The 16,860-nt window shown below is 40.5% G+C and overlaps 1 pseudogene; it reads right to left on the bottom strand.

The window, feature by feature from the left end:
* Positions 1-712: 712 nt before the first annotated feature.
* On the bottom strand, positions 713-16,093 carry LOC131481828 (small ribosomal subunit protein uS2-like; annotated as a pseudogene).
* Between the last annotated feature and the right edge of the window lie 767 nt (positions 16,094-16,860).

Genomic DNA, 16,860 nt, shown 5'->3' with positions numbered 1-16,860 from the left:
TTACTTTGTATCCATGCAACAGGAATTTTTCTAAGAGCTGCATGTATATTGTCTCAATCTTTTGAACAATGCAACAATAAACTACCATCTTCATTTTGCAGCTGTAGTGATTGAGTCATGAAAGGACTGAATAAATTATCCACAGACATGGAGCTAGAAACCAGCAGAGCCACAGTATAGACCCAAGTGTGTCTGTTCCTAAGGATTCTGCTTACATTGTACATGCATTCATTTATTCATTCTAACAGGGTTTTTTGTTTTACTTTAGAAACTAATATCAACATCTCTTATTTTTGCTTTAGAGAGTGTAAAAAGTTGCTTAATGTCACTCAGTAGTTGCTCCTAGCCATTTATGGCTGCATCAAGAGTTGAAAATTAGTCTTCAGTGGCAGGTGGATAACTCCAATCTAGTGTTGTTGTTGTTGTTGTTGTTGTTGTTGTTGTTGAAAGTCACATTTACGGAAAGAGAGAAAGATACAGAGAGAGATCTTCCATCCATTGGTCCACTACCACAAATGGCTGCAACAATCAGAGCTGGCCTCAGCAAAAGCCAGGAGCCAGAAACTTCATCCAGGTATGCCACATGGAATTTGGTCCATTTTCAACTGTTTTTTTCAGGTTGTTAGCAGAGAGCTGGATGATAAATGGAGCAGCCAGGACAAAAACAAGTACCTATGTGAATTGTCAGTATTATAGGTGGCAGCTTTACATTCTATACCACAACACTGGCTCCAGCACTCCAGTCTTCAGTAGAGAACAGCTGAATAAGAACAGAGAGTACTTGTATGCCTGCAAACCAGTGTACAAGCTCAGGCTAAGTAGCAGTATACTGAAGCGCTGAGGCAATTCATTCTTTCCTGAAATTCCTTCTTGGTCACAGCCTTTATAGCAGTGGGCCACTGCACAATTGCCCATGGGCATTAATGGGAGATAGTACCACACATATGCAGAACTGTCTTTGCCAGCATCCACCAGTAAGTGAATCCCCTTATTGCATGGGATGGAAATGTCAATACACTGCAGACTGGAGCACATTACACAGGAGCAATGATAGGCTAATTCACATAACAGGCTTAAGTGAGAGGCTGGTAGTCATCCCTGGATTCAGTAACTACCAGAAAATTTGAAAATAGCCAACATTAGGAGTGGCTCCAATGGCAGCAGCAAAGTTCATCACAGCCATCTGGCTAGTGTTCCTGGAGGCTATCACATTGACATCAGCAGAGTTTTCAATGTCATGAGCCAGCAACAGAAGCTTCTCCCAAGTCTCTTCAGAGAGATGGTATAGATGTCCTATACATGGCATTCATAGATGTCCTGCTCCATCTGGAAGTCAAGGTTGATGTCACTGTGGTGGGTTCCTGCTGCAAGAAATTTGAGGGCATCTTACCCCATCATTTTCAGGACATCAAGAGTTCACTGTAATAGTTTCACTTTCAGTTATGTTGGGAATCAAAAACAATGATGTGTGGACCCTTTGCTGTATAGTGTGGAAAACCCAGAGTCGTCAAGGATCAACAATGTCACAAGAGTTGGGCTAGGTCCCAGGAGCACAACAAATATTTTACTGATAAACTATCTTAAGTACTCTTAAGCGTACTGTGATATATTGAAGCTGGTCAGTATTAGGGGACACAAACTACAGAAGCAGACTGCAACATCTCTTTCAAACATTACCTCACTAATGAAGGAAATCTTTTTTTTTTACATAAAACACCTATGTGTTTGAAATGCAGCATGATAAAAATAGAGATAAAATAGAAATATTATATCTGCTGCCCCCAAATGACCCAAACAACAGGTCAGAACCATGAGTTAAGAACTCTGCATCCGCCACATGGGTGACAAGGGACACAAGGACCTGGTTCATCTTCCACTGACTTCCTAAGCACAGGAGAAGGAAACTGGATTAAAAGCAGGGTATCCCCAGCACTCTGATATGGAATGCTGGCATCTCAAGCAGTGGCTTAAAACATTGTGTCAGAGCTCAGGCCCAAGGAAGTCATTCTGAAAACACTGTCATTTGAAATGATCTAAAGGTTGAATAGTAGTGAATAACATGCTATTCTACAAGGAACTTTTCCCTGGTGGCAAAGAGACTGTGTAACATCTCTTATTATGACAGGCCAAGGTAAGGAAACAAATGAAAGGAAAAACTCTCAAATATCTATTAATTGTCGAATACTACCAAAATATTCCATACATTCCAATGATTCTTATCATTGCACAGCTTATAAGAGATTCTGTGTACTTTGAAAGTAAAACCTATTTCCCTACCAAGCAGCATCTCTTCTTCACACAGAGATCCAATTTCATTGCTGGTCTGTTGTCAGTGCTAATTATGTTCTCCATAACACATTCTTGATTGCATAGAATTAAATAAGGCAGGTGTGGAGATGATGGAACCAAACAAAATATGTGACTTACATGACAGACTGATTGGTTTGGTGGGGAATAAGATAAAGACAGAAAATGTTACTAGGAAGATTAAAGCAAAAGGCATAGTATATAGATAAAGGCACTTTCATGCAGATAAAACAAATCAAACAAAATATTTTTTTGTGCTCGTTCTTCTACTACTAACATAATCTGAACATACTATCCTGCTGTTTTTCAGCCCTTCACAGGGCTTCTATTTAAGATGTCACTAAATTAATAGGAAATTGTTTTGATAGAATCTTCAATTTTGCAATTACAATTTGAAGGTTGGCTCATTCATAATCATCACTTCAACAAGATAAAAGTAGAAAATAAACATTTTTATCCTTTATGGATTTTTTCCAAATGGGAAACAGGAATGGAAATCAAATTCTGGATAAGATGCAGAAATAGAAAATTTGATAAAATAAGGCAGACTATGAACTTACCTTGGATTAAATAAATCTTGAAGTGGTAGAAACTGTGGAAACAGAACATCCCCAAAGCAGGAAACCTGACTGGTACTTATGTGATGTTTCCCTTAAATGTGAAACCACAATGTAATCATTTTCATACACCCTACCAATGGGTGTTCACAAAATCACATTTCTTCTTCCAGGCTCAGCTTCCCGAGCACACTACCAAGCTTGGAGAGGAAATGTGACCTGGAGACTGAGTGCTGGCCGATGAAATGTAAATGGAAGTCCTAGGGAAGTGTGAAGCCAAGAATGACTACATAAAGCACAGTCATCCTATGCCTTCATAGACATCTACCCTGACCTACACTAGACCACAGTGGAAAGGAACAGAGGCTTTAAGATTGAGATCTAGGTGTTTTCTGTAGCAATTGATCAACTCCAACTAATACAAAGACAGGAATAGCTCAGAGTCTTCCAGAGCACACTACAAGATGTTAGGCCCTGCCTGAGTTAACTCCAGATGTCTTAAATGAGACCCCTAGACATTGATCATGGAGCAATCTCATATTCAGATATCGTAAGAGATTTGAATAACTTTTCAGAGGCAAAGACAATTAGATCAAACCAAATTAAAAAGCAAGAATGTGAGCAGAAGGAAAAATGAGTAAGGAGACTGATAACTAAGATGACCCTTATAAGTTTAGGCACTCCCGAAACATGTGCTCACGTGCTTCCTTCGAAAAATACCTCATTTATATAACCAGAACCTGGAGAATAAATGGCTAAGCTTCCACATTTGGCACTTAATATTTCCACTAATCTACCTACCTCTTTAACTTTCACCACTATCTGTCTTCTGCTTGACCCACTGTATGTTACATATGCCAGAGCAAAGCCTCACTCTATCCTCACATACAATGCTCCCTTTGCAAGGTATATACTTGTCGAATTTTCTCTTCCCTGCCTCCATGATTCAAACTCACCAGCTAGGCTACAACTAAACATTTTTTCATCCATAGCTTTTCTTCACATCTGCTTTTCCTTAAAACCGTAAGTTTTAAGCTGAACTTCCACACCTTTTAAACTTACACGTCACAGCACTTTTTTATTATTTTCTTTTTCTTGATATTTAATTTTTGAAACAACATGTTCTGTAATTACATTATCACGAATCACATGATACTCTACTAAATAAAGAGTTCAAAAAGTGATGAATGAGGGGTCTAATGTGGTAGCCTAGTGGCTAAATCCTTCTCTGGCATGCTCCAGGATCCCACGTGGGTCCCAGTTCATGTTCTGGCTGCTCTACTTTCTTTCCAGCTTCCTGCCTGTGACCTGGGAAAGCAGTAAAGAACAATACAAGGCCTTGGGACATGCACCTTCGTGGAAGACCCACAAGAAGCTCCTGGCTCCTGATTTAAGATTGGCTCAGCCTGGCAGTTTGGGCCACTTAGGGGCTGAACCAGCAAACAGAAGATCTTTCTGTCTCTCCTTCTCTCTGTAACTCTGACTTTTCAATGAAGATAAATGAATCTAAAAAAAAGTGATAAATGAAAATATCATAGTTTGGGACTGGAGCGATGGCTCAACAGGATAATCCTCTAACTTCAAGCACTGGCATCCCATATGGACTCCAGTTTGTATCCCCACTGCTGTACTTCTGATCCAGATCCCTACTTATGGCCTGGGAAGGCAGCAGAAAATGGCCCAGGCCCTTGAGCCCTGAACCTATGTGGGAGACCTGGAGCAGCTATCTGGCTCCTAGCTTTGTATTGGTTCAGCTCCAGCTGCAGTGGCCATTTGGTGAGTAAACCAGTGGATAAAAGATCTTTCCCTCTCTATTTTTCTATAAATTTGCCTTTGAAATAAAAATAGATAATTTTTTTAAAAAAAGATCTAGTTCAACAGAAATATAGTCAGTGACTGTCAATAGTAACCAAATGAAAAAATGTTAATTTAACTTGTTCAAATTTTAAAATAATCACATATCATTAAGATTAGTATATCTAGCCATATATACTAATTTTATATTATTCTTCACAATGTATTTGACAAAGATATAAAAAAAGTTTGACAAAACTACATTGAAATCATACTGACTTACATGTGGATTTCTTTCTCTTATTGATTTTTTCTAATTTTAGCTCCAACATAAAAGTGAGGACACATGGTATTGGTCTTTCTGTGCCTGGCTTATTTCACTCACCATTATGTCCTAAACTTGCAATCATTTTGATGAAAACAATAGCATTTTATTAAAAATGGGGGAAAATTGTATCTGGCATGGTGGCCTATCAGCTAAAGTCCTCGCTTTGAATATGCCGGGATACCATATAGGTGCCAGTTCTAATCCCAGCACCAGTACTTCCCACCCAGCTCCTTGCTTGTTGCCTGGGAAAGCAGTTGAAGACAGCACAAAGCCTTGGGATCCTGTGCCTGTGTGGGAGACCCGGAAGAGGCTCTTGGTTCCTGGCTTCAGATTGGCTCAGCTCCTGCTGTTATAGTCACTAGGGGAGTGAATCATCGGACAGCAAATCTTCCTCTCTGTCTCTCCTCCTCTCTGTATATCTGACTTTGCAAAAAAAAAAGTTGGGGGGGCGTTAAAATATCCATATTTGCATATGACAAGAGGTTCAGTACATGGCAAAACCTAAACACTCCACCAAAAGCTGTTAGAACTGATAAACCAATTCAGCAAAGCTACAGGTTACAAAATAAATATACAAAAGTAATAGTTTTGTATATGCTAATTATGAACCCTGAAAGTGAAATCAAGGAAGAAATCCTATTCACAAAAACTACAAAAAATTAAATACTTGAAAATAAATTTAACCAAAGAATTGAAAGATCTCTACAATGAAAGTCATAAAGCATTGATGAAAGAAATCATCAAAGACATACAGAAAATCAAAAGATACTTCTTGCTCATGGCTTGGAGAAGAGTAAAAATCATTAAAAATCTTATGCTAGCAGAAAAAATCTTCATATTCAATAAAATCCTTATCAAAATACCGATAGCATTATTTACAACACTAGAAAAAAATCTTAAAATTCACATGGCATCACAAAAAGATCAATGCGATCTTCAGCAAAAATACCCAAGAAGCCTTCAACGCCTGACTTCAAAGCATGCTATAAAACTGTAGTAATTAAAACAGTACTGGCCCCCCCAAAACACACACAAGCCAATGAAAATGCAAAACCATACACTGAAGAACAAAATATCGCTTCAATAAGTGATGTTGACAAAACTGAGTTTATTTTTGTAGAAGAATGAAGTTACATCTCTACTTCTCACTATACACAAAAGTCAATTCAAGAGGTATCAGGAGAATCAAGATGGCAGAATAGGGTAAGGACATGTTTAAATAGATGGAGATTCATTAGCCAACGTGAAGCACAGAAGGCACACTTGAGAATATAGGAGAGGACAGGCCAACGGCAGAGGAGCACCTGGAGACTGATGCACATGGGAAAGTAGCGGAGACAACAGTATGGTGTTGCAGTGATCAGATAACCCAGTGGCAGCCAGTGAACAGCAAGTGGCGAATTGAACTCCACCAGTGGCCAGAGCTCTCCACCAGCAGCCAGATGGGAAAGGGAGTTCATCAGGTTAACTCAGGCAAAGAACTGCCCATCCTGCTGATTTGTTTAATTCAACCAGCAGAGAAAGAGCAGTAGATCCCAAAATGGTGGTGTGGAAACTGGGTGGATCTCACAGCCCAGACCCTCACCAGAGCTGCATCAGGCACCATTTTGTGTGGAAAGGAAAAGGATGTGGCACAGGACTGTGTGTGCACTCAGCTTGGAGCGAACTCATGTCAGGCTCAGTGAGTTGCAACAATGTGGTAAACTACATCTTCCACCAAAAATAGGTCCAGGTAGCCTCCAGACCTAATGATCAGCCAACCCAGATCTCTATCAGTGGCACATCAGGTGCCATTTTGTACAGTGTGGAAAAGGCTATGTGCATGTGCTGAGCTATGAATGAACTCACTTCCAGGTCAATGCATTGTACTGGTCCCTCGGGGAAAATAATACCAACTTTGGCATCCAATGGGTCAAAATAGTTCCGGGCTACCCTCAGACCTACCTTTAAAAACAGAGACCATGAAGTTGCTGGAAGTAAAACATGGGGAAAACAGGGTCACACTTCAAAGACAGTGGTGTAGGTGAGGGTTTATTGGATGAGACCCCTGAAGCACAAGCAACAAAAGAAAAAATAAACAAATGAAATTATACCAAATTCAGAAGCTTTTTTTTGCACATAAAAATGTCAATAAGAGTGCATAGGGCCCAGCATGATAGTGTAATGGTTAAAGTCCTTGCCTTGCACATGCAGGGATCCCATATGGGCACAGGTTCTAATCCCGGCAGCTCCACTTCCCATCCCACTCCCTCTTGTGGACTGGGAAAGCAGTCAAGGATGGCCCAAAGCCTTGGGACCCTGCACCCACATCGGAGACCTGGAAGAAGTTCCTGCCTCCTGGCTTCAGATTGACTCAGTTCCAACTTTTATGGTCACTTGGGGAGTGAACTGTCAGACGAAGATCTTCCTCTCTGTTTCTTCTCCTCTCTGTATATCTGACTTTCTAATAGAAATAAATAAATCTTAGAATTATAAATGGCCAAAAATATCAAAAATATGTTCAATATCACTGGACATTAGGGAAATGTAAATCAAAACCACTATGAAATATCACCTCACTCCTGTCAGACTGGCTATGAACCCAAGACAGAGAGTAATAAATGCTGACAGGCATATAGTGCTAGGGAAATTAGTATGTATTGTTGAATAGGAATGCAAAAAGTACAGCCTATGGAAACAGTATGGAGATTTCTTTATAAAACTAGAAATGGACTTGTCATATGCTCTAGGATTCCAATGTTGGAAACATACACAAAAGATATGAAAGCATTGCATCAATGAGATTCTTAGATCACAGTATTTATTGTAGCCCTGTTCACAACAGCCGAAATACAGACCTAATCAAGGTGTCCATAAAGATGAATAGAATAAAGAAATTGTGGCATACATATACACACTCAAAAAATGGAATATTGTCACAGCATTGTTGCTCTTCCTTCTTGTCCTTGGCTCTACTCTTAGGCCCTCAGTGACACAAACCATGTGTGACGGCCCTCTTGAGTGCCCCTGGGACACTCAAGGCAGTATCAAACAGTTTGTATGAGAGCAAGTTGAAAAGAAGGCACTTTGGAATACAGTACCAATATAGCTGCAGACATGGAAACAGTTAAAGCACTATAAACATTTTCCAGAAAACCCCAAAAATATGCCATCAAAAGAAGCCTAGGGCAGCTCTTCAATAAGATACACTTTCCAGACTGCCAGTCAGTGAGTCTTAAGGCTGAATTACACTTCTCTGTAAATACAGATGTCAAAAGAATGCAGGCTTGAGGAATAGAAGCCTTAGAGAATGTATACAAATAAAAAGTGAAAATGACAATCTGAAAGGGAACTTCTTGACCTTCAAAATGCCATTCTTTCCTGACTTCACATCTTTTAAAAAAGTCTTTTACCTCTTAAGCAAAACAAACCCTTACTCCACTGTAAAATGTAAATATCAGAAATACCCCCACATGTCCAGCAAAGAGGGATGGTTTTATACATCATAAAATAAAAAGTAAAAATATACGGTGGAAGGGGAAAATGTTCACTTCAAGTGCTAGGATTAAATATCTAAAGTATGATCTCAACAATACATGTTTTCAAAACATATTTTCATAAAACAATGGAAGAAAATTAAACAAAATGCTATAATTGGGAGCTAGGCATTTACCCTAGCAGGTAAGAAACAAGGTAAAATGCCCACCTGCCACATCAAAGTACTTATGACTCCAGTTTCCTATCAGTAATTGGATTTCTCCAATCCATGTGGGACATGGATTGTATCTCTGGATCCCAGCTTCACCCCCAAACCAGACTCAGCTATTTTAAGTATTTAACAATAAACCAGTAGGAGGATTCCCTTCTCTCTCTCTCTCCTTCTCTCTCTTTCTCTCTCTCTCTTCCCCCTCTTTTCTTTCCCACTCATTGTATCTGGGTGTTTCATAAATAATAACATAATGCCCTAAAAATTCTGACTTTCTCAGAGTGGTATAATCAATAGTTTTTTTTATGTATGCTTTTAAGTATCTTTTGAATTTTCTACAATGAACAGAGAATACTTTTGTAATTAGAAAATAAATCCAGAAATCTCCTAAGTTTGATTAGCTGGGTTTAAAACACATTCCCAGTTCTTTGATGATCATGTGACCTTCACACAAGCAGAGCACTTCCCTGTTATTGCTACATTCTCATCTGTAAGTGGAGATGATGGTTTCTTTGTACAGTTTCTACAGGAGAATCATGGTATAACTTATATGAAATACTTAGAACTGTAACAATATGGCTGGCATATGGTGAGCCTTGATAAACATTATCTAAGACTATCATACGTGTGCTCTGGAACTTGAATATGGAGTATGATAGACATAGGATAGGTGTAAATAGCTAACTTTATCCCCTACATAGTTGACTAAGGACTGCTCGATGTTTAAAATTGGTGAGCTATTGTTTGCCTGCCACACAAAGCTCAGTATCTCCCTTTGCTCAACACAGCTGCCTGGAGAGGAAGGGGAACAGGAGCGATTTTCAACTTCATTCTCCATTGCCTCTGTCTGCTTTTTCACAAGTCCCTCCCTTTCGTTTGTATTTTGTTTTAACTGCCAATTTGAGGCTAATTGGTAGGACACAAAGAAGCTGAAGTAAAACAAAGCTCAGCAGACTATAAAGAAAAAAGGCACAAAAATTGAAGGCATGAATGGCAATCACAATGCTAGCTGTAATCAGAGAAGCAGGTTGTGGTGGCAGCGTAACATACATGACCTCCTAGCGCAATAGACTAAACGTTTCATTTACTGCTCCAATTTTCTCACGGCAAGGAAAATTTACTTGTGTGGTGATTACATTCTGCCTCCAGGGTCTCAGGATCTCCAGCTTATGGAGTGTTTTGAATTCAGGAAATCTGTTTGTATGCAGACAAATACTGACGATAACTTGGGATACAAAGCAATCTCACTGTCCCTCCAACATGGTTGCAGATTTGGATTCAATTTATTAAAGTCAACTGCTAGATTTGCGCAAGTCGTCTAATTAGAGATACTGAGATGGCAGGCACAGGTTCGCTTTGCTTTCTGGGTTTCAAAAAAATCAATGTCTACACACAGCAAGAAAACTGAGCACTTATTTTGAAGCCCCAAATTACAGCAGTGCCATACACAGAAACCCAGTAGAGGAGCTATAGGTCAATGCAAAAATACCACCTCATGGGGAAGAAGGATGAGAAGGGATGGGCAGGATTTTCACCTCCAGGACAAAAGCTCAAATGCAACCCATCCCTGCCTGTACGATGTTTATAACCCACCGACAGCTTCTGTGTATGGGGCTGCCTGGAGATGACACTTTCACCAGAAATTGCTGTCCTTCCAGGTGAAAGACAGAAAAACAGTAGGATCCCCCAAATGAACTCACCTACCCAGCTCCTACGGTGTACTCCAGCTGGCACAGCTCTGTTAAGTTGCACACTGTGTCAAGTTCACACGCAGCATTCTTGACCCAAGCACCACGGCTGCAGGCCTGGGAAGGTGAAGTTTCTGAGAGGAAACTCGCTCAGCAGTGCTAGCAGCACTTCTTGATTTCCAGCCACAGACTCAGAAAGAGGGAAGAGAAACCACAAAACCGTGTTCAAAAGCCCCAGTCCCCTTCCTCCAGGCTGGTGGCCTCATGTTGTTCAGAGGCCCCAAATCAAACAAATGACTGAAAAAGAAGATCCAAAGATGAATAATTCTCTAATGATCTGTGTCAAAACAGTAAAGTCATATTAAACTATAAACAGGTGGCAGACAATTTTATTAAGAGGTTTCCTAGACTTCTTCCATTCCCAAAACCTTCAAGGCAGAAATAAAGCCAAAAACTAAAATAAAAAGCTGGATATAAGAATGAGGGAATACATTCTCTGAGGGAAGAGAGTCTGCAAAAGTCTTTTATTCTTAAGACTGCAAGGTGATTTTCACATCTGTCCCATTCCCAGAAGTATTTGAGGCAACTGAGTTTGTTGTTATCAACATCATCAACCCTATTTTATTGAGAACCAAGGCTGAAAAAAAAACGAAATTCCAAAATCACACAGCTAGAGTCGTAGAACCATATGTTATCATAGATTACCAAATCAGTGATTTTTTTTTTTGTAGTAAGCTCTAACACCTCTTGCTACAGTTCAAAAATTCTTTCTCTGCAGTCTACATTTACCCCACAGGCAGGTTAGATCAAAATGCAGAGAACAGAAAACTTAATAATCTTTGCAACACCTTAGGAAATAGATGGTATTTTTCTTGCAACCTGACAATCTGAATAACCCATATAAGTCAGGTCTTTCTCTTGGGGTTCTAAGTTGTTGGTTTGCTTTTTTTTTTTTTTTTTTTTTTTTTTTGGTTTTTTGTTTGTTTGTTTGTTTTTTGCCCTAATAAGACTAGGTTTTCTTATTGGACTTAATAAACATGATTAGTCACATTCTACGAAGCAAAGCAGAATCAGAAGGTTATAGTTCTTGACACACAAGACCAAGAAGACATCTCTTTTCTTTTTTAGTGAAAATTCCAGGAAAGGGACCCCATGAAAGAATGGAGAGGGCACAGCCTCTGCATGAAGGTGGCCTGAGTTCCAATCACCCACACCTGTGTGTCTGCATGACGTGGACATATAAATATCAGTGACCACATTTGTAGAAAGCTAAACATCCTACTTGGCAGAATTGCTGACAAACACTTAGAGATCTCTAAGAAGTGTCCTATGATGGACACTTAATTTAACAACTGGATTTTTGTTAGTGGTCCTCCCAAGCCTCTGGGAATTGATAGGCAGCTAAAGAGAGGTTTCACAGCCTATTCCGTGGAATTCCTATTTTAACTGCCTGGGAGTAGTCTGCCCCTCTCCTCTTGAGACATACACACAGCCTCTTACAACTGGGCAGTCACTCACTATACATTTCCAGGCCATCTATGAAAGATTTTTTTTTAAATCCTCAGAAGTCACAGAGAATCGTTCTTTACAGAGTGCGATTCTCTGACCCAAATCAGTCTTTGCCTTTGAATCAGTTTACGGTACTAGTTACTTAGCAGATTGATTGCTGCTATGGCAACTGCGCATCCCTCTGCAGAGATGCAAGCATAAGTCCTTGATACACCCCTGCCTTCGTCTCTCAGGCTGCATTCACTACCTGCCAAAAATTAGATAATACTCGGAAAATTAATTGCTTTCTGCACTACAGGCACTGAGGCTGCTTTGTGGTACAAAGAACAAATGAAGCCTGATGTGTAAAGTGAGGCCTGTGCTTATCACTCAGCAGCCAGGGAGGCGAGCACTGAAGAGTTCCCAGCTGTGTTCTGACCACACTTCACACCTTTGCTTTGCACCGCCTCTGCCAAATATCAATGAAGGATGTATCCGAGACTACAAACACCATTTGGCAGTGATTTGAGGTCCTTCAGGAAAACGTTCCATTAGGATGGGAAAGCACAAGTTTTCCTGGCATCAGAAAAAGCTGGTTTAGCTTCTTGGTCTGCCACTTACTAGCTACATGACCCAGAACAAATCTCTTAAACTCTGTACCTTCTCTTAAACTCGGTACAACACGGAATTAAGAATGGTATTCATGGGCCAGCAGTGTGGTACATCATGTTGAGCCAACATTCACAGTACCAGCAATCCATATGTCACAGCTAGTTCGAGTCCCAGCTGTCCCACCTCAGATCCAGCTCCCTGATTGTGTGCCTGAGAAGACAATGGAAGGTATCTCAAGTGCTTGGACCCCTTCCACCAATTTTAGGGACCCAGATGGGGTGCTTAACTCCTGGGTTGAACCTGGACCAGCCAGTTGTTGCAGCCGTTTGGGGAGGGAAGCAGCAGATGGATTTGCTGCTTCCCACCCTATCGCCCTCTCTTCAGCTCTCTCTGTTGGTTTTTTCAAATGACTGAATGGGATAAATTAAACAGATCTTTCAAAAATAATAGTAGCCATGTTTACTGGCTGCCGTGAGGATGCTGTGAATCCATGGCCTCAGGCATGGAGACAGAGTCTGATAACTGACATCCACTCTTCTTCATCCCTCTTTAATTTTGTTGTTACTGTTGTTCTTTTCCTCTGACAGGTAATGAGGGAATATTCAGCTCATTAATTATGAGCTAGTTATATGTTACCCTCAAATAGTTCGGATTTAGGGGCCTGAATATAACTGAAATCTGCTAAACATGTCAAATTTGCTATACACGTGTGAGACAGGACAGTGTTTGTGACTGTTTTCAACCCAACACAGGCTAGATAAGTTTTTGCACAATCCTTTCTGTCACCACAGGCTTCTCTCTTTATCCTCTAGTTCAATCTTCCTTATAAAAATCATTTACTGTGAGTGAGCAGGGGAACTAATATATGAGTATCCAAGTGCCACCCATCCCTTGCTTCCCTCCTCAGAGAGCAGCTGAGTGCTGTGACCTCTGCTTACTGAGGAAGAAGCCATGGTTTTAGCAGCTACACTATTTCTGTATCCAGAGGAGCCTGGAGCACTTACAGAAATTCTTCTAAACCATATGTTGTTTTTATGTTGTAACCACTCTGTATGCATATATAATTTGATTAAATACAAAAATAATAGTTGTCTTCTATTTCTCTGAAAATCATAAATTCCAAACAAAGAGGTAGAAATCTTCCCATGCATCGTCTTTAAGGGTATGCTGTACAGTATGCAATGAAGTATCAGCAATGTTGCGATCCTAAATTGACTTTTCTGGACTTAATAATTTATGATGCACATAGCATCATTTTATATACTTTTCATCATTTAAGAGCAGGAAGGAATAGTACATTTGGACAAAAGGCCAGAAGCATTACCTCAGCCTAAACCAGTAACAGCTTCATTAGGTTATTCTGAAATTCAAAGATCATGGCCAGTTGCCTGTGATTAAACAATCCCTGGCCACAAGTACTAAGAGGGACAATGGGTGATGGATAACCTGTTGCTCAGAAATACAAACTCTAGTTACAGTCCTGGTCACTTACATCTGCATGAACATGAACAACGACTTTATGGCTCTAATGTCTGGTTTCTTCATTGAAGAAACAGAATTAATAATGGCCCTACATCATAGGCTGCTGTAATAAAGAATTGAGATTATCCATGTAAACTGCTTAGCATAGGACTTGACACATGCATGAACCATGGTAATCTAGAGTAGCAGTAAATGATAAGGATATAAAGAGCCTGCTCTTAGAAGGTATATTTAATAGAAATGCGCAGTGCAAAGGAAATTTCACACCACTGAAAAGTTTCTCAGATTCAAAAAGTTGGATAGGCACAGACTATTATAGGAAAGGGCCTTTCTTATAACCTGTCCTATTGAAATCATCTCAGTGCTAACAGAGCTGTGAGGAGCCGGTTAGGTCTGGCATGTGCTTGGTGTCACTGGCTCTGAACTGCTGCTGCTGCTGCTGCTGCTTCTAGAACATCTGCACCACAGGGCGACTGTGTTCTCCAGCCTGGGGAGCAGGTGACTGTTAGCTACTGCTGAGGAAAGGGAGGAAGAACCACAAGGAAACACAAAAGCAAAGCTTTGAATGAATTGGCTTAATCTGAGTAGTGCTGGAAAAACAAAATCAACTGACAGACTGGCCAACCAGTCTGAGAGCAAGAGGGCAGTTTTCTTTAAGCTCAGAGGCCATCTCTGAATTTAATCAGGGAGCTCCACAAGAGTTTAAGCCATAAACAAACAATGATTTTTATAGATGCCTAGCCTAGATCAGATTGCTGGTCATGCTTTTTCTGTTTTGCTTTTTCAGAGATATACCTACACACCTTTGGCAGTGTTATCCTCAAAAGACAAGATGTAACTTCTAAACTGCAAGACCTCAGGCACTCTCTGTCCTCACCCACACCCAACTGTCTGCCATCTCCAGCACCAAACATATCCCTGAGGACAAAAATGGCCCTTCAGTTCCCAAGTCGTTTCAACTGAAAAGGCAGCTAAAAGTGCCATTCCCAAAATAAAACAGAAACATGGCCACTAGCATGAAATATTTACAGCTGTGAGACAAAAATAAATAAATAAAGCCTTATTTGACCCAGCAGGCAGAGGAATGATGTTGTTACACAGGACAGAAGAGAAACACTTTGCCCTAAAACCATTCTCTTCTGGTACCCCTATGTGAGGCATCTTTGAATACTTACTTCTTTGAGCCCTATAACCAATTGCTAACATAACTCCAACTGTCCCGTGTCTAGCTAACTTCCCTGGAGGGGCTCTCCTCGCCTGCTATACCATGTCAACAATTTAGGCTCTCACGTCTCTACTGACCATTGCAATAGCACGGCTGTGTTTTCCTTCCATCTTTCTCATCTCTCCTCACATTGCAACAGCATGATTTTGAAGACCCTTACCTACATCTCCTATGTTGCCTATTATCTAGCCCTGTAGATCCCTGTTAGCTCACCAGCTTCATCCTTCCTGAAACATATGTGCACCTTCATGCTGTGCTACTTGCTACCTCAACCCTGAGGAATCCTTCGACCTCCCCTTCAACACTGGGCTCAGATGCTTTCTAGCCAATGCATTCCTTAGTTCCCAAGGTAGGTTTAAGGGATTGGCAAACTATTCTATCTTTACCCTTTTACATACTTTCAGTATAGCACATTTTATATGGTCTGACCACCATCTGTTTGTCTTTGTGTGTACATACATCTCTTCTGTGTTTTTTTTAATATGGTGATAAAGACATGTGGTCACAAGAAGAAATACAAGAGAAATCCGGACAGAAAATTGACTGTCCTCACTCGTAGAAATAAGGAGGCATGCCACGCATGTCACTGGAAAGCACGTGGTGTCTGTGAGGAGGCCAGAGCTTTTATTGAAATCTTCTTCGGCAAGCTGAGTTAGGACAGGATAAAGATTTGAACCCTGGCCACTCTGTGTAATTCCAGTTGGCTTTTACCTGTAGGAGTAGTCTTTCATTGTTTGGTAGTTGGCTCTGGGACGATGATGGCAGAGGAATAGAGCTTCCCAGGGTTGTTGGATCAAAAAGAAGTGGCAGCTCTGTGCTGATCTGTTCTGCTGATCGAAGACACACTCCTTCTTGACTGAGCCCTGTGTACTTCATACGCATTTGTTGACCCATAAAAGGGGCAGCTTCTGCAACCAGCAGTTTCATGTTTTTAGTTTTGTTTTATTTATTTATATTTATTCAAAACTCAGAGTGACAGAGAGAGACAGAGAGAAATGCCATTTGCTGGTTCATTCACAATTGCCTAGAACAACCAGAAGTATGTGAGGGTCAGGAATCAGAAACTCAATCATGATTTCCTATATGAGTGGCAGAGACCCAAGAACTTGACCCACAACCTGCTGCCTTCCACATTAAATAGGAATCTGGATAGAAAGTAGAGGTAAGACTTGGTCATAAGCATCCTGGAATGGAATACAGGCATCCCAAGCAGCAGTTTAGCCTGCTGTGGTGCAAAGTCTTCCCCCAGAAGAATGTTTATGCTATCAGAACATCACAATTTACAGAAAACAGAAACTATAAACAACACAACCTCCATCTCTCTTTTATATGCTAGACCTAGTAAGGGCAGGGCTCATATTCCAGTTATAAGCCAATGTACAATAGCTTATTTGTTTTCTACACCTCGTCCTTCCTGTTTCCCTACTCATACCACTTATTTTGAAAGACTGACATTGTGATGTAGCATGTTGTGCCAAGACCCCTGACACTGATGATCCAGGTGGCACCAGTTCAATTCCCCTCTGCTCTGTTACTAATCAAGCTCCCTGCTACTCTACCTGGAAAAGTAACGGAAGATGGCCCAAATATTTGAGCTCTTTTTCCCATATGAAAGACCCAGATGAAGCTCATAGCTCCGGGCTACAATTTGGTCCAACACTGGCTGTTGCAGCAATTTAGGGAGTGAATCACCA

Source organism: Ochotona princeps, chromosome 14, assembly GCF_030435755.1.
Source record: "Ochotona princeps isolate mOchPri1 chromosome 14, mOchPri1.hap1, whole genome shotgun sequence".
NCBI lineage: Eukaryota > Metazoa > Chordata > Mammalia > Lagomorpha > Ochotonidae > Ochotona > Ochotona princeps.
This window is presented reverse-complemented; position numbering and strand designations above follow the sequence as displayed.